The sequence below is a fragment of the Furipterus horrens genome, unplaced genomic scaffold, assembly GCF_987537825.1.
Source record: "Furipterus horrens unplaced genomic scaffold, mFurHor1.1.pri manual_scaffold_4, whole genome shotgun sequence".
NCBI lineage: Eukaryota > Metazoa > Chordata > Mammalia > Chiroptera > Furipteridae > Furipterus > Furipterus horrens.
Genome location: NW_028327174.1, coordinates 52,996,678 through 53,019,911, shown reverse-complemented (window position 1 = coordinate 53,019,911; position 23,234 = coordinate 52,996,678). Strand labels below are relative to the sequence as shown.

The 23,234-nt window shown below is 45.0% G+C and overlaps 1 long non-coding RNA gene and 2 pseudogenes across 1 annotated transcript in view; all 3 read left to right on the top strand.

Moving 5' to 3' along the window:
* LOC150011824 (uncharacterized) overlaps positions 1 to 16,019 on the top strand; it is a 28,474-nt gene extending 12,455 nt beyond the window's left edge. The window contains exons 2-3 of the long non-coding RNA XR_016510682.1: positions 7,208 to 7,338; positions 15,792 to 16,019. This is a non-coding gene — a long non-coding RNA (uncharacterized LOC150011824). The remainder of the gene's footprint in view (positions 1 to 7,207; positions 7,339 to 15,791) is intronic.
* Positions 16,020 to 16,181: 162 nt separating this feature from the next.
* On the top strand, positions 16,182 to 18,234 carry LOC150011823 (DNA (cytosine-5)-methyltransferase 3A pseudogene; annotated as a pseudogene).
* Positions 18,235 to 19,770: 1,536 nt separating this feature from the next.
* LOC150011822 (eukaryotic translation initiation factor 2 subunit 3, X-linked pseudogene) lies at positions 19,771 to 21,520 on the top strand (annotated as a pseudogene).
* Positions 21,521 to 23,234: the final 1,714 nt, after the last annotated feature.

Sequence of the window (23,234 nt, the reverse complement as noted above, 5' to 3'; positions counted from 1 at the left end):
AAATGTCAGGGTTCAGAGAGATAAGCATGTGAAGTGGTGTAAGTCACAGTCACGGACAGTTGTGCAGACTGTGAAGACCAAGGAGCGCATGTCCTACCTAAAGGCATTCACGTTCAGTGTTCCCGTTTGAGACACATCCATGGAGTGGGCTGATAGTTTGTGACACTTGACCAATAAACAATTCAAACTTAGGTCTGGGCTGAATCAGAGCTCCTTCCACTATGCCATTTGGCCTTGACCTAAACCCCAGTTTCCTCTTCCATAACACGGGGTCACTAATACCTACTTATCTTGGGAAGCTTAGGAACAAGTTAGTTCAAATTCTAAGCACAGTACCTGGCACACAGTAAGCACTCAGAGAGAGACTGGTAGCTCCATATACGACAGTTGTTAACTGCAAAACATTATACAACTATTAGGTGTTATTATAAAGGACCTAAACATCAGGGTAAAAATACCTTACTTTGAAACTAATTTATAGATGGATACTGATTTATGTCCGAGGTAAGAACAGACTAAGAAATGTGGGAGACCTGGAGAAGCTGAGAGCTTCGGTGGGTGGGAGTTAGATGATAAGTGAGTCTACTTGTCCAAGTGCTTACAGAGGGGAGAGGTGAGGATGAACGAGGACTGTCACGACTGGAAGTGTGGCTCTGCATCAGGGGAAGAATGGCGAGTGGGTCTATCTCTGGGGTCATCACAGTTTAACAGGGTAACTTGCCATCTAAAGGAACATTTACCATTCAAATTACTTTAAAAATGGTCAGAGGAATGTTTGTTGCAGTTCACTTTATGATGGCAGAAAAGTAAAAGCAATGTAAATGTCCAAAACGAGGAGACTGGGTAAATAAGTTATGCTATCTCCATACATTAAAGAAATAGTATTGAATTCTTAAAAATAATAGTATTAGAATCTATATAAACAAGGAAAGAAATTCCCATTATATGTGTTGTGTGTAAAGAGGAGATTATAAAGTGATGGATACAATTCAGTCTCACTTTGGTGAAACAGAAACAGGTGTATGTTAAAAGATCTTGAAATGGTAATGGAAAAAATACAATAAAGATTAAATTAAAAAAATGATCTTGAAGGACGTTCATTAGGTGTTAACAATGGTTATCTCTAGGTGGTGATATTCTGCAGGTTTTAAACATTTTATTATTTCTTCTCATCTGTGTTGTCTAACTTTCAATAATTAACATGCCCTGCTGTTATAGTAGGGAAAAACAATAACATTTATTTTTAAAAGGGTGGTGAGAGTCAGATTGGCAAGATCAAAGATTGTGTTAATAGGACTGAGCTAATCTGGAAAAGCACCCAGCAGGAGACCCCTGACTTTCCACTAAGGCGAGTGAGTGTGAGAGGCGTGTATGGGGAGGGCCAGAAAGGGGAAGGACCAGGAAAGTTGGAATAGTTTGGGTACAAGGGAGATGCCACAGGTTGGGGGCCCCACTCCTGGCGTTCATATTGCCAGTTCCTTGACTGCTGGGCCATGGTCATTTGCCTCTATCCACACCTCTAGCATGGCTCTCAAGAATGAACGTCAAATACGGGATAAAGCTCTGGGTGGGCCTTTAGTCCGCTAATGTCGCATTCACTCCAGAGATCATGAGTCTATGAACTCTGTCCACCGGAAACACTGGAAAGAAATTGGAGTTGAATGCAGGTGGAGAAGTGAACTATTAGCAGCTTTGGCCAGATGGTAGTGCTATAAGGCAGAAAATCGAAGCACAGCATGGTAGTGCTGGGTTAAGCAGGAACGGCTGTGTGCACCCAGAAGGCCACCAGGGGGCAGAGGAAGATTAGGAGTTGTGCTGCTTCCACAGGGCCAGCTGGAGTCACCAGTCAACAATGCCATCAGTTGCCATTCAGTAAAACGGAACATTATATCAGTGAAGTGCCAGAAACAAAACAATAACTCAAGCAGGTGCAGATCTTGAAAGTAAATGCTTAAAGGGACAGTTCAAAGTATCCTGAGGATGAGATTGATGGGAAAGATCACTGAGGACGGGATGGGAGGGAACTAAGTGAGGAGCAATGTGAGTGTGTGGAGTAGATATATCAGGTCTGACAGGCAAAAAGGACCACGCTCCCAAGTCCTGAGGCTGGAAAAATGTGGTTGGTTAGAAGAACCAGGTGAAGCCCAGTGGGACTGCAGACCAGCCAACAAGGGGGAGATTGGAAAAGCTGGGGCTGGAGAGAGTCAGGAGCCTGACCATGAAGTTTGGGCATTTCTGAAACCATGGAAGGATTCTAAGTAGGTCAGTGACATGATGAGGTTAATTTTTAAAGACTACCATGCTAGGTGGTGTGTGGGGAACCATTAAGGAGTCTCTTGTGACCACAAGAAGACCCTCTGTTAGGGCAGTGTTTCAGTACAGAGGACAGATGGCTGCAGCCTGGACAATGTGTGTATCATATAGATGAAGAGATGGAAATAGGTTTGGATATGTTTTGGAAGTAGACTTCCACTTCATAGTTCATTAGATGCAGGGAGGTCAGGTAAGAGAGACAGAGGGGTCAAACATGATTCCCAGGTTTTGGGCATGAACAATTAGATGGATGATACATTATTTACTAAGATGAGCAATGATTAAGAAGGAGCTGGTGAGGAGACTAATGTCAATGATTCAGTTCTGAACAGGTTAAATTTGAGATGCCAAACAGACATTTGAAAGGAGGCATCAGTCCTGCGAACCAAAGGGTCATTGGTTTTATTCCCAGTCCGGGTAACATGCCTGGGTTGCAAGCCAGGTCCCCAGTTTGGGGCATGTGAGAGGCAACCACACACGGATGTATCTCTCCCTCTTTTTCTCCCTCCCTTCCACTCTCTCTAAAAATAAATAAATAAAATCTTTTTTTTTTTAATTTAAAAAAAAAATTTTTTTAAGGAGGCATCAAATAGAAAGTTCCATGGACTGTTCAGGGTTGGATACCTAAATTTGGAAGTCTTTGGTGTATAGAAGATGCAATTAAAGCCATGGCAATGGATGAGATTACTCAAGGAAAGAGCACACAGTAATAAGAGGGTCTAGGACCCAGCCAAAGGAATATTGGTGTTTATAGATCAGATAGGAACATCTAGATCAGATAGAAACATTGATATTTATAGATCAGATAAGAGAAGTGAGCTGGGGAAGAGATTGAGAAGGCATGCTAGAGGAAAACCTAAAGTGAGGTGTCGAGAAGGCCAGGAGAGAGACTGTTGCAAGGAAGAAGCATTCACCTGCTGAAAGCTAAGAGGTGTAGGAGTCTCTGGGAACTGCTAGTGCAGTTTCCCTGAGGTGATGGGAGCCCAGGCCAGCCTGGAGTGGGCCAAGGAGTTAATAGGGGTAAAGAAGGGGAGAGGCTGTGAAAAGGGACAGATTGCTAGGGAATTTGCTGCCAGGGAAAGTGGTCCAGAGAACTTGTTTGAAGGTGGGCAATACAGGTTTGAATGCTAACAGGAAGGACCTAGCAGAGTAAGAGAGAAATTTGATGTGGGAGAAAGAGGAAGGTCAACCGATGGTGTCCAGTTTTTTGCTCCTGCTTTTCCCTCTGCCTGAGATGCTCACCTTGTATGAATCCTTTAAGGACCAGCTCAGATGTTACTACCTCTGAGACATCTACAAGACAAAACTTTGTCTCCTCCCACTCACAGCAAGTTTATAGCTGGATTCCAGCTTCTATCATATATTATTGAGAACAGACTCTCACAGAAGTGTCTATACTCCATTATTGTGTCTGACATATATATTGGGTTGGCCCAAAAGTCCATATGTTTTTTTCTGTAAAATAAAATACATATTTTTCATTTTCACAAATAACTTTATTGATTTGGATATTTTGAGTATGTTGACTGTCTCCCATGTGGTATTATGTTAATTGTTCTCACTGTCTTGATTTGATTGCTATCAACTTCAACTGGTCTGCTTAACAGCAGAGCACTGTCCAGGGAGAAATCTCCAGCAAAAAATTTCACAAACCACTTTTGACATGTTCGATCAGTCACAGCACCTTTTTCATACATTATATAAATCTTCTTTTGTGTTTCAGTTGCAGTTTTACTTTTCTTGAAATAATAAAGCATAATATGCTGAAGTGTTGCTTATTTATTCCATTTTCAATATTAAAATGGCTACACAAAAATTCACCAATTTTGATAAGCTTTTTAAAAAATGCACGCTGCTATGACAGCTGTCACAGTACATCTAACAATTGTTCTGAATGAAGTTAAAGACAACTAAGCACTGCTAGAGCCATCGTACAGAAAAAAACAAATGAACTTACAATAGTAGACCCTAATAAGTGATTTTAAATGGACAGCTGGATGAAGTAGATGAAATGTCAGCATAGTTGACATCATGGTGGTAGAGTGAGGACGATGGGGGTGGTGGCGGCAGACTGAATGAGAGAATCAGCTATTTCTTTTAGGGGCTATTTGTGATTTTTTTTTCCCCTGCAGGAGTGGAGCCCTGGTAGTTCCCAGGCCCTCTTACATTATCTGCCAAGTAAACTAGCTTAGAGGATCAACCCACTGTAACAGACAAAGAAACAAAAATACAGACAGAGCCCCTGCTCCCGTCAGTCCATCCACACAGCAAGCCCAGGGGTCAAAGGTGGGGGGAGCAGGACTGGGTGGTCAGGATAGGCATTTGGATTCCTTTCTCCCAGCACGTAGCTGGCATCCTCAGGTATTTTCTAATTAAGATGAGAAGAAGCAGCTGGGGCCCTCTGGAATGTAAATAGCAGATAAGATCAGGACCCCTCCTTTCCAGAGCTTCCATTTTCTTTCTTCTAGGATTAACATCACATTCTTTCCCAGGAACTAGTTTCTGTCCTCTTTCCTCCCTGCGGTTTATCCTCTTCCCTGGGGGGAACTTGCCTCCCATACTCTTTCTATGTCCCCTACCTCAGCCCTCATTTCCAGCTTTGGGTCTCTCTTTGCACCCCTTATGACTCCTTTGTCTTGTGCAGGGTCTGGGCTTTTGAACCTGGAGGGAGACCTTTCATTTTAATCATTACATAGACCTCTCTTGTGTTCTGGCTGGGGGTTATTGATCCCTGCTGTGGTCTTCTCAACTCTGTCCCTTCTAGGATGGTAGAGCAGGTACCATGATTGGACCAACACAATGTCCATTCAATAATCAATGTCACTCACATATGGGGCCAGGCACTCTATGTACTAAAAGAACAACTTCAATGTGTGGTGCTAATTCGAGGTGTCCAGAGAAGGAGAGGGCATCAGCAGTGGGTGCTAGCTAGAGTTATGGGGAGGGCTTCAAGGAAGAGGTGTCATTGTGCTAAGCCTTGAGGAAAGTGTGGGGTGGAGGAGCTAGAGGAGCAGGGGTAAACCGAGGAACGGGCAGGAGGCAGTCTAGGAAACATTGTTAGAGGTCAGTTCATGTGGATCAGAGGGTTTACAGAAGGAGGAGATTGAAGCGTTAATTAGGGAGACAAATATGCAGGTGGTAGGAGAGTTGGAATCCAGGGATAAGGAAGGCAGATTTTATACTTTCAACAATGGGAAGCCATTGAAGGTGTTTACAGTGAAGACAGGGGAGTGGTGATAAGGGGACAGAGATGGATTTAAAGACAATTCTGGAAGCAAAGTATGGATTGATGTTCATGGCAGAGAAGTGAGGGTCCCATGCTCTCTTGTCTCCCCCACTCAACCCTCGGCTGTTCCCACTGTCCCAGCAGGCCCGGAAGTACCTTGAGTGAAGGTTCAGGGTGGGTGGGACTGAGGGAGCAGAAGATACACTGTCCCTCATCTCCCAGTCTGGGATTCTTGGACCTTGTGTGTACCCCTGGCCAGGGGTTTTGTCCACAGTGAAACTTAGCCCTTTAAGCCTTCCCTGCCTCCGAGGCAGCAGAGGACAGGATGAACTGTTCTGTTTCCAGGGAATAGGTCAGTTCGCCAAGTGCTACCTGCCTTCTTCATGGTCTCACCTCGGCCCAGCCAAGGAAGGTGGGGGTGGGGAATGGAGGATCAGAGGGCAGAAATTCAAAAACAAAGGGGATGGTTTGGAATGAACTCATTGGGTCTGTGGGACATCACAGAGGCTCAGCTCACTCACAGAGGCTCCCTAGAGGATTTTCTTTCTCTCTTTGTGACCCCAGGACCCAGGCCTCAGTGACCTCTATCCCTCTCCTTTCTTCCTCTCCTGCCCCAGATCCAGGGTGGGGGTGGATAAGAGTTCGCTGGACTGCAGACCTGCACTGATTCTTGGGGTCTGGGAGAAGGTCTCAGACAGAGGGGGATGGAGGTAATGGCTTTTCTAGGACTGCTCTTGTGGGGGTGTTTGCTGGGCTTTTTTACTTTGGTCCAGTGATATCTCTCTAGGAATCTGAGACTGAGCCATCTGGAGCTGTATTGCAGAAAGGGAAGTAACACTTAACAGGAGTGCTAGGATTCCAGACCTTTGAGTCTTCATTCATCCTGTGTCCAAGGGCAGGCCGCTTGCCTTTTTTCATGTCCTGCTCCCCCCACCGATCCCACTTCTCCTTCAGGACAGGGCTGGAAAGGCTGGTGCAGGAGTGCTGTCTACAGGCCCTTCCACCTTGGGGTGGAGGTGTCATCTGACCCCCATGCGGCTCAGGAACCAGAGATGCCATATATAGGTGTATATTTGACATGTTTCCAAACATGAGGAAGGAGGTGGTATTTTCATGATTAAATCAGTGTCCCCACTAACATGATCCCTAGGTCCCCTCCAAAAATGGCCTTTGCTGTACTTCTGGAAAGGAAGTATTCACGGACTAAGGCCGGTGACTCTTAGGCCCTTCCTCATGGTGCTCCCATCACCACTCTCTGCCCCCATCCTCTGCCCGTCTACATTCCACTCATCCTTACTTATCAACATGGTGCCCACCACATGCAGGAAGCCCCTTCCCCTGCCTGTCCTCACTCCCTGCATCCCTCAGTGTACCTCTCCTCTCTGGCAACAAAGCAGAGCAGACTCTGCTGGACCTTGGTCCCTCATGGTTTCCTGTGGGTGGGTCAGCCTAGTGTTTGCCCAGCCACACTTTACGCTCCTCAAGGGCAGCAGCGGCATCCCCCACTGGAGAGGGGAGTGAGGACAGGGACTGCTCCATGAACCCTTGCCAGCCCTCGTCATCACTAACCCTCCCCCCACACTGATTATATTCTGCTCTTTGGCATATAATCTGCACTTCCTGTTTTATGTGCACAGATGACTGTAAGTTCCTCTCCCTTACCATCAGGCGCCCAGGGAGATATTTCTGCTCTCCACCCAGGGTCCTGGGCCCCAATACCTCCTTTGAAGACTGGGAGTTCCTGCCTCGCTGTCTTCTAGACCTGTGCCAAAGATGGAATTGGATGGAATTGCCACTTGGTAAGATGGCAAACGCTCTGCAAATACCAGGCCTCTCTTGAGGTTCAGCTTATGGAATCCCTACCCTTTGGCTGGGCAGGGACCATATGGCTGTCTGATCTGCCTCCCTGCCTGATTCTCAAACCTCAAACTCCCTCCCTGGGATGAGGAGGAGGCAGGCAGTCCTCCTGACTGTAGGACAGCATTTTAGAAAGTCCTTCATTTGAGCAGAAATCTGTTTCCTGTGGTTTCCACATTTTGGTCTGATTGTACCCCTGGGAGTCACAAAGACTAGGTCTAATTAATCTTCTCCTAAATGATAATCCTTCAGATGTTTGGCTTCACAGAGGGAACTGAGAGGAGATTCATGAAAGATAAATCTGTGTTTTGTCGAGGAAAACTGAGCCCAGAATGGAAAGGACAGTGTTATGGTTGCACAGTGAGTCAGCCTGACCTGGCCTAAGTCTCCTGATGCTGCCCAGTGCACATTTCTTACCTTTCAAGCTTCTTTTTCTCCAGGTCAAACTCTCACCTCCTCTGAAATCTTGCTTTAACCCAGTCAGTCCAATTTGCTTCTACTTGTTTATGCACATTCTGCCTCTCTGCTTGAGTTCACCCTGTGATTTAAGCATTGTCTTGACCCCAGGAGCCTAGCAAGGTACAGGGTGGTCAAGAACATTCACTGGATGAAGGAACAATCAAAGTAGCCAACACCCGTTGAATTCCGTAAGTGTGCTACATGCTTCATTTCCTTTCATTCCCACCCAGTGCTTTGCTTAAATGTTGAAGGAAAGCAGGTGAGGAGATGCGTGTGTAGTCTGGCCCCTGGAAGAGGTGGAGCTACGGCTCCTGGGCAGCTGGTATACCCCTGTACTGCTCTTGTTAAAGCATTGAAACGCTACACTTGTGTCCCAGCTGGTAAATAATCATTGCCTGAGCTGTCCAAGTCCCCTCATTCCATCTTGTCCTCCTGACAGCCCGTCCTGCCATCAGCTCTAAGGAGCAGGCATTCAAGCTTGAAATCCTTTTGCTGTAAATTTAAGCCTGGGTTTATGCTGTAAACCCTTAATCCCTTCACCTAACCCTTGGGTCCAGATGACTCTTGGGATTCATAATCTTTTAGATTTCAGAAAGGACATGTAGTGCATATAATATATAAGAAAAAACCACAGTGGGGTTTGAGGTGGCACCCGGAATCACAGAATCAGATATTAATATTTCTCCAGTGAAATGTATCAATATTCGCACTAAGTGGGATAAATGAAAACTATAAATCGTCTCATGTAAGTGAATTACAAAGAACTTTTGGTTTTTAGAACCTTCTGGAGTTTGGAATCGTTGGATAAAAGACAGAATAATAAGATACTGCTTTTTAAGGATAGGAGCTTGAACAAGCCAGAGAACCTGCTGGGAAGGGCTGGTGTCGGGTGATGGAGGCTCAGATGTGGATGGCACATTGAGAGGCAGCTCCAGGGGACCCCAGGAAGGCTTTGATTTGACCAGGGCTGTGACCAGATATCCTTAGCCCTGTTAACACAGGGCCCTGATAGCTCTGAGGAACAGAGTGTGGCTGGGCCTGGTGCCAGACAGGACTCAAGGCAGCGCCGAGGCAGGCAGCAGGCAGCAGGCCTTGGAGACCCTGGCTGGGCAGAGCCATGTTCTGTATACAGAATTTTACTTCCTTTTTAGGCCCGGGCCTTGAGCAGCTGGCGAGTTGGCATCCTGGATAGTAGCAGCAGGGACAGGCCCCACCTATGCCCCTGCTATTCCTGCCAGCTCAGGGTTATCTCCCTGGTAATGTACTACCTGAGGCTTGGCGTTTGCCCACCCATGCTCTTTTGTCACTGTTACAGCCAAGAGCAGGCTCAGATTCTCTGGGGCCCTATTCACTCAATGAACATGTATTTATTGAGTATCTACTCTGTGCTAGGGACCCTGGCTGGTTTGGCTCAGTGGATTGAGCGTCGGCCTGCGAGCTAAGTGTCGCTGGTTGGATCTTCCAGTCAGGGCACATCAGAGAAGGAAAACTCTGATTCCAAAAAACCTCCGCTGCCTTGTGGCATACCTCTTCAGGGGAAAGGCTAAGGGAGTAAACCCCGACAGAAAATCCGGAGCCAGAGTCCCTAAGGCGGTTTGACGTTGAAGTCAACACCGGCAACTCCTGCGGCGCACCTGAAACCAAGCTGTATTGACTCCGTCTTTCCCTTGGATCCCTCAGCTGCGAAGAGAGGGGGGGTCTGCTGCATGGGCAACAGCAGACCCTCCATATCACCCTGCCCAGGCTCTGTAGCTTCAGCTCCACTGGAGAGGACACTCAAGCGTCATCGCAAGATGTCGATTCAACACGGGAGGAGACAGATACCGTGTCACTCCCGAGTCGGACTGCACAGCCATTCTCGGCGGTGCAGATAGACTCTTAAGAAGCTACACCATCGTCTCTCGAGACGGACGGCTGCCGACGACGACGACGACTCTGTGCTAGGCCCATGGTTGAGCCTTGGGAGTTTGTTCTCATTATTCTCTCATGTGGAATGCACACCTCTCCCACTCCACAAGCCCCAGCACCCCCCAGGTGCTACTTCTGCCATGAATCATGATCACCATCCTTCCTCTGAACGCCCGCCCCTAGCACTTACTGCCCTGACATTCTTTGGCTCTGAATTTGCTTTGTGACCTTCCTTGTATCCTCGTCTTATGTTTTGTTGCTTGAATTTTTACTTCAACGTTCTGTCTTTGGAATCAGTTAGGGCTAACTACCCCTCCTTCCTTGAACATGTGTGGAATGCAGGGATGACCCCTTCAAAGGTGACCTTCAAAGGTAAGGTGAAAATGGTGCCTGGGGCCTTTAACTATTTGCACTGAGCATTCCTAAATGACAGCAAGATTTAGTTTAACATCTTTCCATTACAAAGACTGTTTAAGTGACTGAGGGAGGCTGCAGTAATTTCTGTACCTGGAACATTAAAAACAAACAAACAAACAAAAAAACTTAGCCACGGCATAAGCTTAGTTAGTATTCATTCCACATACTTTAATGTTCATTCAATAGCTTTTGTAACATTCAGGTCTTTCTTCAGGCTAGAATGACTTTAGGGGCCTGCTGGAAACCTCCTGGGATTTCTTAAAGTTGTGAAGTGGGGTCACAGACTGAGGAAGTTCAGCCCTTCTCTCTCTAGGTTCTATTTCCTGGTACAAAAAGGAGTTACAAAGGAAGAAAGATGCCTGCTAACAGCTTAAAAAATCCCTGGACTCTCCTCCCCTTTAGTGTTCTGTATACAGAGCCCCATCCCGGTAGGTTATTTACTCATGTATTTGTTTATTCAGTCACTCATTCATTCTACAGCTAGTGAGAGCTGTTAAATTCAGGAATTTTTCTTGCCAGAATTAAACAACTAGTAGCTTGAAATTGACCACTGTGGGAATATTTATACCATGGAAATTGGCAAATGCTACAGGTCAGGGGACTTAATTTTGTCTCAACACCCCTTTCCCCTACTCTTTAGTGATGATTTAACATGTGCTGGAACTGTGCTAAGTCCCAGGGGTACAACAGTGAACAAGACAACCTGGCCCCTGCCCACAGGGAGATTATAGTCTAGCATGGCACTGTCCAGTATGGCAGCCATTAGCCCCTTGCCACTACTGTAGCTATTAAAATTAAAATGAATTAATTAATTATAGTCAGAAATTCATTTCCTCAGTCACGCTAGCCATGTTTTAAGTGCTCAATAGCCACTTGTGGTTCTTAGATATAAGACCTGGGTTCTGGGAATTCAGGTCTGGGTTTAGCAAGCCCCCACAGTAACTGCTGATGTCAGGAACTGCCTAGCTCCCATAAATCTGCTGCCCCCGTGGTAACTGCTGGCACCAGGGACTGCCTGTGTATCTTTATCTGCAGACAGAAATTTAGCAACTTCTCTGCTCTCAGAATCAACTCCCCCACCCCTAGCCGGCCAACTCCCAACTCCCCCTTTAACAAGTTCTGTCTTGCTGTTGTTTGGGGCTGATAACCTTTCTTGGTCTCAGTCCACCTGTTTGCAGCTGGCCAAATAAGCCTTTTAAACTCACGGCCTGTTTTCCTGTAGTTTCTCCTCTCTCTCTGTTGGACCTACATTGGTAGTGGCTACCATATTGGACAGCACAGATGTAGTATATATCCATCGCTGCAGAAAGTTCTATTGTTCTGTTGGATACTCTGTAAAGGCAGGAGAAGGAGGAAGAGGAATGGACAAGGCAAATGGGTCATATATGTTGACTCAGACTAACCTTCAAAATGGTAGAAAAGAAGTGCTCTAGGCTGTAGCTTTTAAACATTTTTGAATAAAATCCATATATATATCAGATCTATCTATCTATCTCTATCAATAGTTTAATGAAACAATGTAACAGTAATATTCACCCTTACCATATGGGAAGCAGTCTAGTCTAGTTTATTCTACCATATTCTATTTATTTTATTAAAAATATATTTATATGCTGGTAAGGCAGCTCTTCTGCTGAAAAATCCTGCTTAAACATAAGTGGGGTGGAGCAGACTGATGAGGGTAGAGAATAGAAGAGTGATGAGGTGAGGAAGGTTTCCTGGGACAGATTGCAGTGGCTTTTGGAGGAAAGGAGGGAAAGCACCAGTGTAAGTCTGGCAAAAGGAACTGACTTGGGGGAAGTCAAGGTTCGAAGGGGCTGGAATTCACTTCCCACCCTGCATGGCTTCAAAACCTCTGCCTCCCCCATCCTTCCTGCCTTTGGCTTCCCAGCCCTTTTATCTGGCCTTGAGTGTAAATCATTAGCTCTAGTAATAGATGGGAAGAAGGACTCAAACATAGGCAAGTGTGGGAAGGGCCTTGAGGAAGCTCAACAATGTAAATGAGTGTCTTCAGATTGCTGAGGAGGGTAGGTGATAGAGAAAGGTCAGCCAATGAGACCCTGCTGCGTGGGGCAGGGGCTGGGGCTGGGGCTGGGGAGAACTCTGTGTGCTTTAGGCTCAGGGCATTGGAATGCCTTAGAATCCCCAGAATTTTACCTTAAATTCCCCTTGCTACAGAACCAGTCATTTCACCACTTTTTTTAACAGGAGAAGAATTTACTGTATATCAACATATGCATGTTCTCAACTTATTATTTTTTAATCAGAAACTGAATGAATACAAAACAATAATTAAACCATGTGCATAAGGTATGATGAATTACAGTAAAATTGACAACCATGTGGCCAAGACCCAGGATAAGAACTACTGTGTTTTGGCACTTTTGAGGTTATCATTCCCTTGCTTTTCCTTGTAGTTTGTCACATATATTGACATTTTCAATCTGTAGTTTAATTTTGAATGTTTTGAGTTGATATGAATGGAATCACTGAATTCTTCAGCAACTTTATTTTTTCACTCAATATTATTTTCTGAGTTGCATTTAACTTGATGCATGTAGAAATATTTTATTTTTTCCACTCCTGTATAGTATTGTTACATTATTATTTTTATAAAAATCCATACAAAGAAAACTTGTCTGTAAAATGGCATACATCTCCAGTGTTTGTTGTTTAAAAAAACATCTATCTTTGTTTCCATTTTAAGCCTTTGACTCAACTTTATGTTTCCATTTTCTCATAGGGTTAGTAGGAGAGCCGTGCTCCACATGGCCATTCAGATACAGCCCCTTGTTGCCTGTGGCTCCACTGTCCAGGTTCTAGAAATTCTCTGCATCTTACCTATGAATGGAGAAAAGAGTGAAGGATCCACTTCATCATGTTCTAACCAGGCTTTTTGGGAGAAACAGACTTCCAAGACCCGAGGATCACTATAATTCTAATTCCCTGAGATGTTCCTGTGTAGTTCCTCAGCTCATCCCCTGGCAGATAGGGCCAAGGCCAGCAGCGGAGCAAAATCCGATACCATGCTTGGGGCTTGCTCCCTCTACACAGATTAAGAGAATAATGATCACTCACACATGAAATTTTATGGAGGATGGAGTTCCGTGTAACTCTAGTGAGCAGAGCTGGGTCTAGAAGGCGGCAGATTTTAGCCCAGTAGGAGAAAAAATGTTCTAATAACTACAGTGCCCAATTGGCACTATCTTAAAGTCACTTAAAGTCTTCACACAGAAGCCTGATGTCAGGAAAGCTGTACAGAAGTTTCCTCCCCTGAGAGGCCAAATTTGAACCATTCATTCATTCCATACATATTTATTGACCTCTTATTATATACACTGTTCTAGGTGCGGGGTCACATCTGAGTACAAATATCAGTCTCTGATCTCCTGGAGCTGACGTGGGTGATGGTGGGAGGAGTGGGAAGACAGGCACAGAGTGAGTTGGAAGGTTCCTTATAATGCCAGGATTATAGAACGTGTGAAACTGTATGGAACTTCATGACTCACTTCCACCTGCATTTTTTCCAGCGATCGTCACAGCCCTTAAAATAGTTACGGAAGGCCAGGCCAGTGTCTTCCATCTATAAATGGTGCTCAAGAAAGGAATATATTACACTCATGAAAAAAATGAGGCCCAGAGGGCGGCTGACTCAGGGTCACAGAGGTAGAGAGAGTGACAGGGCTGGGACAAGGATTCAGATTTTAGAGCTTCTCAGCTTTTCTTCCCCTAATGTGTGACTCAGAACAGGTGAGGCCAGGACATCTCTTTCCTTACCTCCCTTCACCAAGGGGAGAGGTGCCTGGGCCAGGGTGAGGGAACTGGCTTCTCATTCCTGTGGACCAGTGAGCATAGTCGGATTGTGACAGGACTTCCAGAGAGGGAGGGCGAAAGGGGCAATTAGGGAACCTGGGAAGAGGACACCTGAATTCTGGTGCTTAAGTACTTATAATAACATCAAGCCTTATCTACCACTTAGTATGGGTTAGAAAGGCTTCTAAAATCTGTGCGTATGTTCATTTAATCCTTCCAACAACCCCAAGGAACAGACATTATTTTTAGCTCTATTTTAGGAGCAAGGAAACCGATAGATAAAGGACCTGCCTACAGTCACTCAGCTAGTGAGTGGCTCGCCAGGGATTTGAGCCCGGGGCAGTCCAGCTCGAGGTCTGCCTCTCAGAGGCGCTGGCATCGGCCGCTCCCGGGTCTAGAGCCCGTGTTCACTCCCTGTCTCCGGCAGCAGTCACCTGACCAACCTGCTGCCTTGGCACCTGCTGTACCTTCTCCAACGTGATCATGTTGTCGGAGGCCTCCTCCAAGGACGCATTCCTTGTAGGCGGGGCTGAGGGGCAAAGAGGAACTGCAAGAATATAAAGAAGCTTTGTGTTGGGGCGGGACTCCCCTGAAAGTCACAGCCACGGTGGGAGCCAGAAGGGGTGGGGGAGGAACCAGGAGCAGGTGCCAGAGTGCTGGAGCTCCCACACGGCGCTAGGTCGGTTCTGGCTAGAGCCGTCTCAGGCAGGAAGTGAGACCCTGGATCCCCAAAATTCTCCTGACAGAACCTCTGGACCTGGGGAAGCTGCTCCTTGCTCTGCGCTGTCCGCTGTCTCAGCTCATTTCTCGAGCCAAACGCGTGGGGAAGCCTAATTCCTGCCTGTTCTCCACTTTCTCACCGCGGCGTCTTCAGGTCCTCGGCTCTGACAATGCACCCGAAGGGCACTCCAGCCACCTGACCTCACGTGGCCCCGTGGAGTCTGTGAGTGGCGCTTGGCTGTCCCCAGCCCTGAGGGCCCAGGGCCTATGGTCGTCCAGTGGCCCCGGGGGGGGGGCTGGAGTTAGCACCCCACTAGCTCCAAGGGTCTCCTAGGAGACGAGAGCGTGTCTCGGGGGGCACCTGCAACCTCCTTTCAGTCTCCTAAATAAGAGGGGGAGCTCTTTCCTATCATAACACCCAGGAGGAAACATTTTGGGGTGTGTGTGTGTGTGTGTGTTTATGTTTAGAGTAAGTTGAATGTTTTTTAAAAATTGCATTTTTTTGGAGAAAATGAATGCAAAACATTTTACATACCCATTTTTTTTAAAGTAAACTTTTTTTTTTGAGATCATTGTAGACCTTCATTTGTAAGAAATAACACAGAGAGGTCTTCATATACCCTTTACTCAGTTTCCCCCAATGGTAACATTTTTTTCTTCCCAATGGTAAGTAACATCTCATAGAACTATAACACTATAGCACAGACAAGATATTGGCATCGACAGTGTAAAAATAGAAAACATTTCTGCCACCACAAGGATTCCTGGCTTCCTTATGTGGCCACATCCACCTGCCTCTGGCCGTATCTCCTCTTTAACCCCTGGGCAATCACTAAACTGTTCTTTATTTCAATAACTTTATTTCAAGAATGTTATATAAATAAATGAAATCATACAGTATGTAATCTTTTGGGATTGGCTTTTCTCACTTAGCATAATTTCCTAGAGATTCATCCAGGCTGTTACATGAGTATCAATAGTTCATTCCTTTTTATTGCTGAGTAATATTCTACTGCATTGCATACCCAGTTTAAGCATTTACCCGTTGAAGGACAACTGGATTTTTTCTACTTTCTAGCTATTAAGAATAAAGCTGTCACCGTGCCTGGTGTGGCTCAGTGGATTGAGTGCCTGCCTGCAAACTGAAAGGTCGCTGGTTTGATTCCCAGTCAGGACACATGCCTGCGTTGTGGACCAGGTCTCCAGTTGGGGGCGTGCCAATCAATGTTTCTCTCCTCTTTTTCCCTCCCTTCCCCGCTCTCTAAAAATAAATAAATAAAATCTTTAAAAGAAAAAATAAAGTTGTTTTTCCAGTACAGGTTCTTGTGTGAACATGTTTTTAGTTGATAAGTAAATAATTCAGGATAAATGCCCAGGAGTACAATTGCTAGTCTGTGTGTTAAGATTTTTAAGGAACTGCAAACCTGAGTCAGACCACAGAGGGGCTGCACCTGGATTATGGGCTGAGAAGAGAGCCAAGGTAATTGCAGTAATGAATGCTGTGGAAGAAACCCAGGGCTCCCAGGAGTCTCAGAAGGTGGAGGCCAGCCCACTGACCCACTGACACTGGGGATAACAATACCATAAAAGCAGCCAATGATGAACTGGAGTACAAGAATGGCTGGGGCCTTGGCACTGGGGAGCTGGTGTGGGACAAACTGCACAGCTTCTCCTGTTGGCCAGGCTGCATTGTGTCTTGGTGGATGATAGGCGGGAGTCTAGCAGCTGAAGGCACCCACTAGGTTGTGTGGTTTGGAGACAGCAAGCCCTCAGTGGTGTGTGTTGAGAAGCTGATGCCCCTGAGCTCCTTCTGCAGTGCTTTCCACCAGGTCACCAACAAGCAGCCCCTGTACTGCAGAGCCATCTCTGAACTGCTGCAGGTGGCCAGGAGCTGCACGGGGAAGCTGTTCCCAGAGTACCATGACAAGGATAAGAGTCACACTGCCAAGGGCCTAGAGGTGAAGAACAAACAGATGACCAAATGGGCCTTTGGAGGGTTCCAGCCCTCTGGCCCCAAAGGCCTGGAGACACCAGAAAAGAAGAACCTCTACAAAGAAGTTTACGCAGACATGTGGGCTGACCCTGAGGCAGCTGCCTAGGCACCACCCCCACCAGCAAAAAAGCCCTGAAAGGGCGTAACTGGGAAGTCCAAGGATGCACAAGAGAGAGAGACTAGTGTAGGAGGCAAAGCAGAAGTGCCAGAACATCAAGGACATTTGTATCTCTATTGGGGGCCTCAACGTCACCCTGGAACACCCTCTCTTTACCCGAGGAATGTGCCAAAACAGCAAGAATTGCTTCCTGGAGTGTGCTACCAGTGCTATGGCCACAGCTATCGGTCCTACTGCACCATCTGCTGTGGGGGGCGTGAGTGCGAGTGCGGGAACAACCACTGCTACAGGTGCTTTTGCTGGAGTGTGTGGACCTCTTGGTAAGGCCAGGGGCTACCCAGGAAGCCATTAAGAAAGACCCGTGGAACTGCTGCATGTTCGGACACAAGGGCACCTATGTGCTGCTGCAGCACCGATGACTGACTTCCTCGGCTGCAGCTCTTTACCAATAACCATCACCAGGAACCTGACCCTTTGGAGGTTTACCCAGGTGTCCCAGCTGAGAAGAAGCCCAACCGGGTGCTGTCTCTATTTGATGGAATTGCTACAGGGCTTCTGCGCTGAAGGATTTGGGCCTTCAAGTGGATCGCTACATCACCTCGGAGATGTGCGAGGACCTCATCATGGTGGGCATGGGGTGGCACCAGGGGCAGATCATATACATTGGGGATGTCCGCAGTGTCACACAGCATATCCAGGAGTGGGGCCCATTTGATCTGGTGATTGGGGGCAGTTGTCCAATGATCTCTCCATCATTAATCCTGTCCTTAAGGGACTCTATAAGGGCACTGTCTGGCTCTTCTTTGAGTTCTACCATCTCCTGCATGATACGTGGCCCAAGGAATGAGATGACCGCCCCTTCCTCTGTCTCTTTGAGAATGTGGTGGTCATGGGCATTAGTGACGAAGGAGATCTTGTGATTTCTCGAGTCCAACCCTGTGAGGATTGATGCCAAAGAAGTGTCAGCTGCACACAGGGCCCGCTACTTCTGGGGGGAACCTTCTTGGTATGAAGAGGCCGTTGGCATCCACTGTGAATAAGCTGGAGCTGCAGAAGTGTCTGAAGAATGGCAGGATAGCCAAGTTCAGCAAAGTGAGGGCCATTACTACTAGGCAAAGACCAGCATTTCCCCGTCTTCATGAATAGAAAGCATGTTTGGTCTTCCTGTCCCATATACCAACGTCTCCAACATGAGCCGCTATGCAAGGCAGAGACTGCTGGGCGGGTCATGGAGTAAGCTGGTCATCCACCACTTTCTTGCTCCGCTAAAGGAATATTTTGCTTGTGTGTAAGGGACATGAGGGCAAACTGAGGTAGTGACCCAAAGTTAAATAAACAGACAAAAACCACAAAACAACAAAACACCAAGAACATGAGGATGGAGAGAAATATCAGCACCCAGAAGAGAAAAAGGAATTTAAAACAGACCACAAAGGCAGAAATACCAGAGGACTTTTCCTTCCATAAAGGGTTGGACGTCATCTGATTTTTCAATGTTAATCTTCAGTCGTATTTAAAAATAAAACAAGTCCTCTACCCCATTTTTTTTTTTTTTTTTTTTTTTGTCAAACCTTTTGTTTTCTACTTTCTTCTGAGGGGTTTTCTGTTTGAGTTACTGTTTCTTGCTGTGACTGAATGAAGCAAGAGGGTTTATTGCAGCAAACAATAGTAACAAAAAATAGTAACAATACGTTGCAGAAGAAAGATAAGAGAGAAGGAAAAAAGGAAATTCTACAGAAATCTATGTATCAGTAGTGGGTTATTTTTAACTATGTATCTTTTCTTGTTGTCTCTAGTCTGATCAGATAGGAGCACAAGCAAGGGATAGAAAACAGAGAGACACTCAGGAGACAGAATTCCCTCCCAGCCACTGAGCTGTCTTGTCAGCACTATTACTGGTCACGTAAAACAGAACCCACCCAGCAACAGGCAGATGGGAACACCACACAAACTCTTTTATACAGTATTTCAGGTGCCTACCAAAGGAAACTTTGACAAAAATCAGTGTCTAGAAGCTGCCGTTACCTCTTGTTTACAGTATATATATTGGGTTGGCCCCAAATTTCATTTGTTTTTTTCTGTAATATGGCTCTAGCAGCGCATAGTTGTCTTCAACTTCATTTGAAACAATTTTGTTAGATGTATTGTGACAGCTGTCGTATCAGCAGGCATTTAAAAGAAATGTCACACTTGGTGAATTTTTGTGTAGCCATTTTAATATTGAAGATGGAGGAAAATATGCAACATTTTTGGCATATTATGTTTTATTATTTCAAGAAAGGTAAAAATGCAACTGAAATGGAAAAAGATTTGTGCAGTGTATAGAAAAGATGCTGTGACTGATCGAACATGTTGAAAGCAGTTTGCGAAGTTTTGTGCTCCACGGTCAGGTAGACCAGTTGAAGTTGACAGCGATCAAATCGAGGCACTAATTGAGAACGATCAATGTAACACCACGTGGGAGATAATCCATATACTCAATATATTCAAATCAATAAAGTTATTGGTGAAAATGAAAAATGTGTCCTTTATTTTAAGGAAAAAACTAAATGGACATTTTGGCCAACCCAATATATGATAGATATGAGCTGATATTGGTAATTGTGTCTTCTTTCTTTTTAAACTTGTCGATCTTGCCAGAGGTTTGTTGATTTCATTTGTTTTTTCAGAGAAATAGTTCTTTGTTTCCTTGAAAAATAAAAGATGACTTTCATAGCTTGCCCACTTATTTTAGCTCTAGAACAGTATGATCAGGTAATTGCTGCCAAAGATTCCTGTGGGTTCAGGCTGTTCTGATGATTTCTCTGACCCTGTTGCCTTTTAAGGTGGCCATAACCATCTTGCCTCTGGTGGTCACTTGCTGCCACCTGGCCTCTGCCATGCTGGGATCCCATCATTGCTATTGAAGCCTATTTCTATGGTATACTTCCATCTTCCTCCCTGAGCATGCAGAGAAAAATCAGCATAGCACATTTTAAGAGAATATCTCTCTGTCTGGGCAAGCTGGGGCTGGGGGTGGGCAAGGCTGAAGTGACTGTGGGGAAGCCACATCTTTCTCACCAGGATCTCATCATCTTAGATGTTATTAAATGCCACTTTCATACATAGTTACCCACAGACAAGCCTCAATATATATAGGTACAACTGGTCATGTAGCTCATGAGAAACCCTAGTTGTAAAAACTATTTCTGGAGTTCAAACTGACAGGTTCAAAATGAACTAGGAAGAAATATTACAACCAAGCATGGATAGGCTAATGCTAAACTTTACAAACCTGATGATCCAAGTCATGCTCAGCCAGAATGTTATAGATCCTGTGGAAATAGTACTCCTGATGAGTTTCCTATGGACATTCCAGGGACCAAAGCGAACTGCAAATTATTCAGACATGTTTCCTTTGTTGATTGTCCTGGCCATTGAATTATATTTTGATGGCTACTGTGCTGAACGGTGTAACAGTGATGGATGCAGCTCTTCTGTTGATAGCTGATAAGGAGTCTTGTCCTCAGCCTCAGACTTCTGAACACCTGGCTGCTATAGAAATTATGAAACTGAAGCATATTTTGATTCTACAAAATAAAATGGGTTTAGTATAAGAAAGCCAAGCTAGCCCTCACTGGTGTGGCTCAGTTGGCTGGGCATTGTTCTGCAAACTGAAAGGTTGTAGGTTTGATTCCCTGTCAGGGCACATGCCTGGGTTTCAGGCCAGGTCCCCAGTTGGGAGGCTGGGGTCCTTCAAAAGGCAACCGATCAATGTTTCTCTCACACATCAGTGTTTCTCTCCCTCTCTTTTCCCCTCCCATCCTCTCTCTCTAAAAATAAATAAAATCTAAAAAAAAAAAAGAAAAGTCAAAAAGAAAGCCAAGCTAAAGAACAGTATGAACAGATCTTTGCTCTGCATTTGTACAAGGTACAGTAGCAGAAGGAGCTCCTGTCATTCCAATTTCTGCTCAGCTGAAATACAATGTTGCAGTCATCCGTGAGCACACAGTAAAGAAAAGTCTAGTACCCACAAAAGACTTTACTTCAGAACCCTGACTTATTGTTTTTAGATCCTTTGAAGCCAGCAATCTTGGCTGTGAAGTTGAGGCATTTACGGGGAGTGTGGATGGTGGTAGTACCCTAAAAGACATGTGAAAGGTGGGCCAGGAGATAGAAGTCAGACCTGGTATTGTTTCCAAAGATAGTGAAGGAAAACTCACATGAAAACTGATCTTTTCCAAAATGGTATCACTGTTTGTGGAACATAATGATCTTCAGTATGCTGCTCCAGGTGGTCTTACTGGAGTAGGAACAAAAATTGACCCCACTTTGTGCTGGGCTGACAGAATGGTGGGGTAGGCTCTAGGTGCAGTTGGAGCTTTACTTGAGATCTTCACAGAGTTGGAAAGCTCCTACTTCCTGCTGAGATGGCTTCCAGGTGTACCTACTGAAGGACACAAGAAAGCAGAAAGAGTGCAAAAGTTATCTAAGAATGAAGTGCTTGTGGTGAACATGGGATCCCTGTTGACTGGAGGAAGAGTTAGTGCAGTCAAAGCTACTTTGGGCAAAATCGTTTTGGGTAATTATGTGTGCGCAGAAGTAGGAGAAAAATAAATGTCCTTAGTCAAAGAGTTCAGAAACACTGGTGTTTAACTGGTTGAGGTAAAATATAAGAAAAGGAGTCACAATCAAGCCAATAGTAAGTAATGACTAAAGAATTTCAGTTAAATAATGCATTTAGATAAAGTCAGGTTTTCTCTTACCAACCTAGGGGTATATTTTCAAAGCAATACTGGGGAATGGATTTCACAGCTCATTATCTTAGTAGTAGCTGTTAGTCTCACTTTTGGTGATGAAAATTTAACCTCTAGTACTAAAGTAGCATCTCCAATAAATGTAAAAATGGTGTAATGTTGGATTGAATCTACCAGAAATCAACCATTAGCAGATAATGCCTAATTTATATATCAATGCAGCTTTGAAATGAAACTATTTGCTACAACCAGCTTTTGCTGTAGCACACATATCACCTAACCTGTTTGAAATAAACTTTTTTGTTTGTTTGCATGATTCATCTTTGAGTAGCTCTAGGCTTGAAAGTGTTGTTATATTAGTAAAAACCTGAAGACACAAATTCTTTTTTTTTTTTTAATTAATTAATTAATTTTTTTAGAGAGAGGGGAAAGGAGAAAGAGAGGGAGAGAAAGATCACTGTGTGGTTGCCTCTCACTCGCACCCCCAACTGGGGACCTGATGTGCAACCTAGTAATGTGCCCTGACAGGGAATCGAACCAGCAACACTTGGCTCGCAGGCCAATGCTCAATCCACTGAGCCACAGCAGCCAGGGCACAAATTCTTGAAGACCAGCTTCCCTTAGCCTCATATTTAATATTGCTTTGTCTTTGCAATTTTGAGTGAAGAGAAATTAATGGGTTCTACTAAAATGATCCTTTAGAGCATGCAAACAAAAGCAGAAACAGAAATACCTCTCTTACCAGAATATTTCTCAATGTCCCAGTAAAGGGAATACCCCCTAGGGCCTCTTGGACAAATTATTTAGGGGGCAAGTGAATAGACTGTATGTGGTAAATCTGCTCCAGCGTTTTCCCCTCCCTGATTCTTTGGATTCCTTCCTCTGAATCATGCAGTCAGATTTCTGGTAACTCAGCCTCATTTATTGTACACCAGTAATGAGTCCAGATTTTAGCCAGTCAATGAAAGAAAGAGACAAAAGCAGTTCAAGTTGCTGGAGTCAGCACATTGATTTTGGATTCTCTGAGCCTATATAAATAAACCCATATCAATCAATTCAGCCCAATCTGAAACTGTGTTTCTTTTTCTCTTGTTTAGCACCCTTAGGATCCAACCCCACACATATTCCTCAAGTTTGTGTCTATATAAACTAGCAAAATCTTTTGGTTTGTGTGTCTTCTTCTCTAGAGTCATATTTTGTCCTTGCCCCCCTACTTAATGCACCTGAGGCATGCACTGCACATTAACTACCTTAGATGAGGCCCTTACAGTCTTCAAGCAAGACAGGACCAGCCTCATTAGACAGAGGAGGGGCTGCCAGTAAGATTTAGTGAGGTCTGTCTATTAGCATCCTGAAATATGAGTATATCCCAAAGCCCCTTTGTCCTTTCTTAGGATCCTCCTCAATGCCTTGGTTTTCATGTAAGACCTGCTTATGATTTCAGCTTATGATGTAGTCAACAGCCTGCAGCATCAGGTTTCCACTATATCAGCTGTGTGACTGCAGGGGCTGAGAGATTCATTTAGGAAGTCTTAGAAGCAATCTGGACCTCTTGAGTCAAGAATTTAAAACTCTGAGCTTTCCATTTCCTTTCTTTGAGCTAACCAGTGCAGCCAAAACAGCCAGACCACACCAGAGCCTTTGATTTCCTTTCCTCGCCATTACAGTCTATTG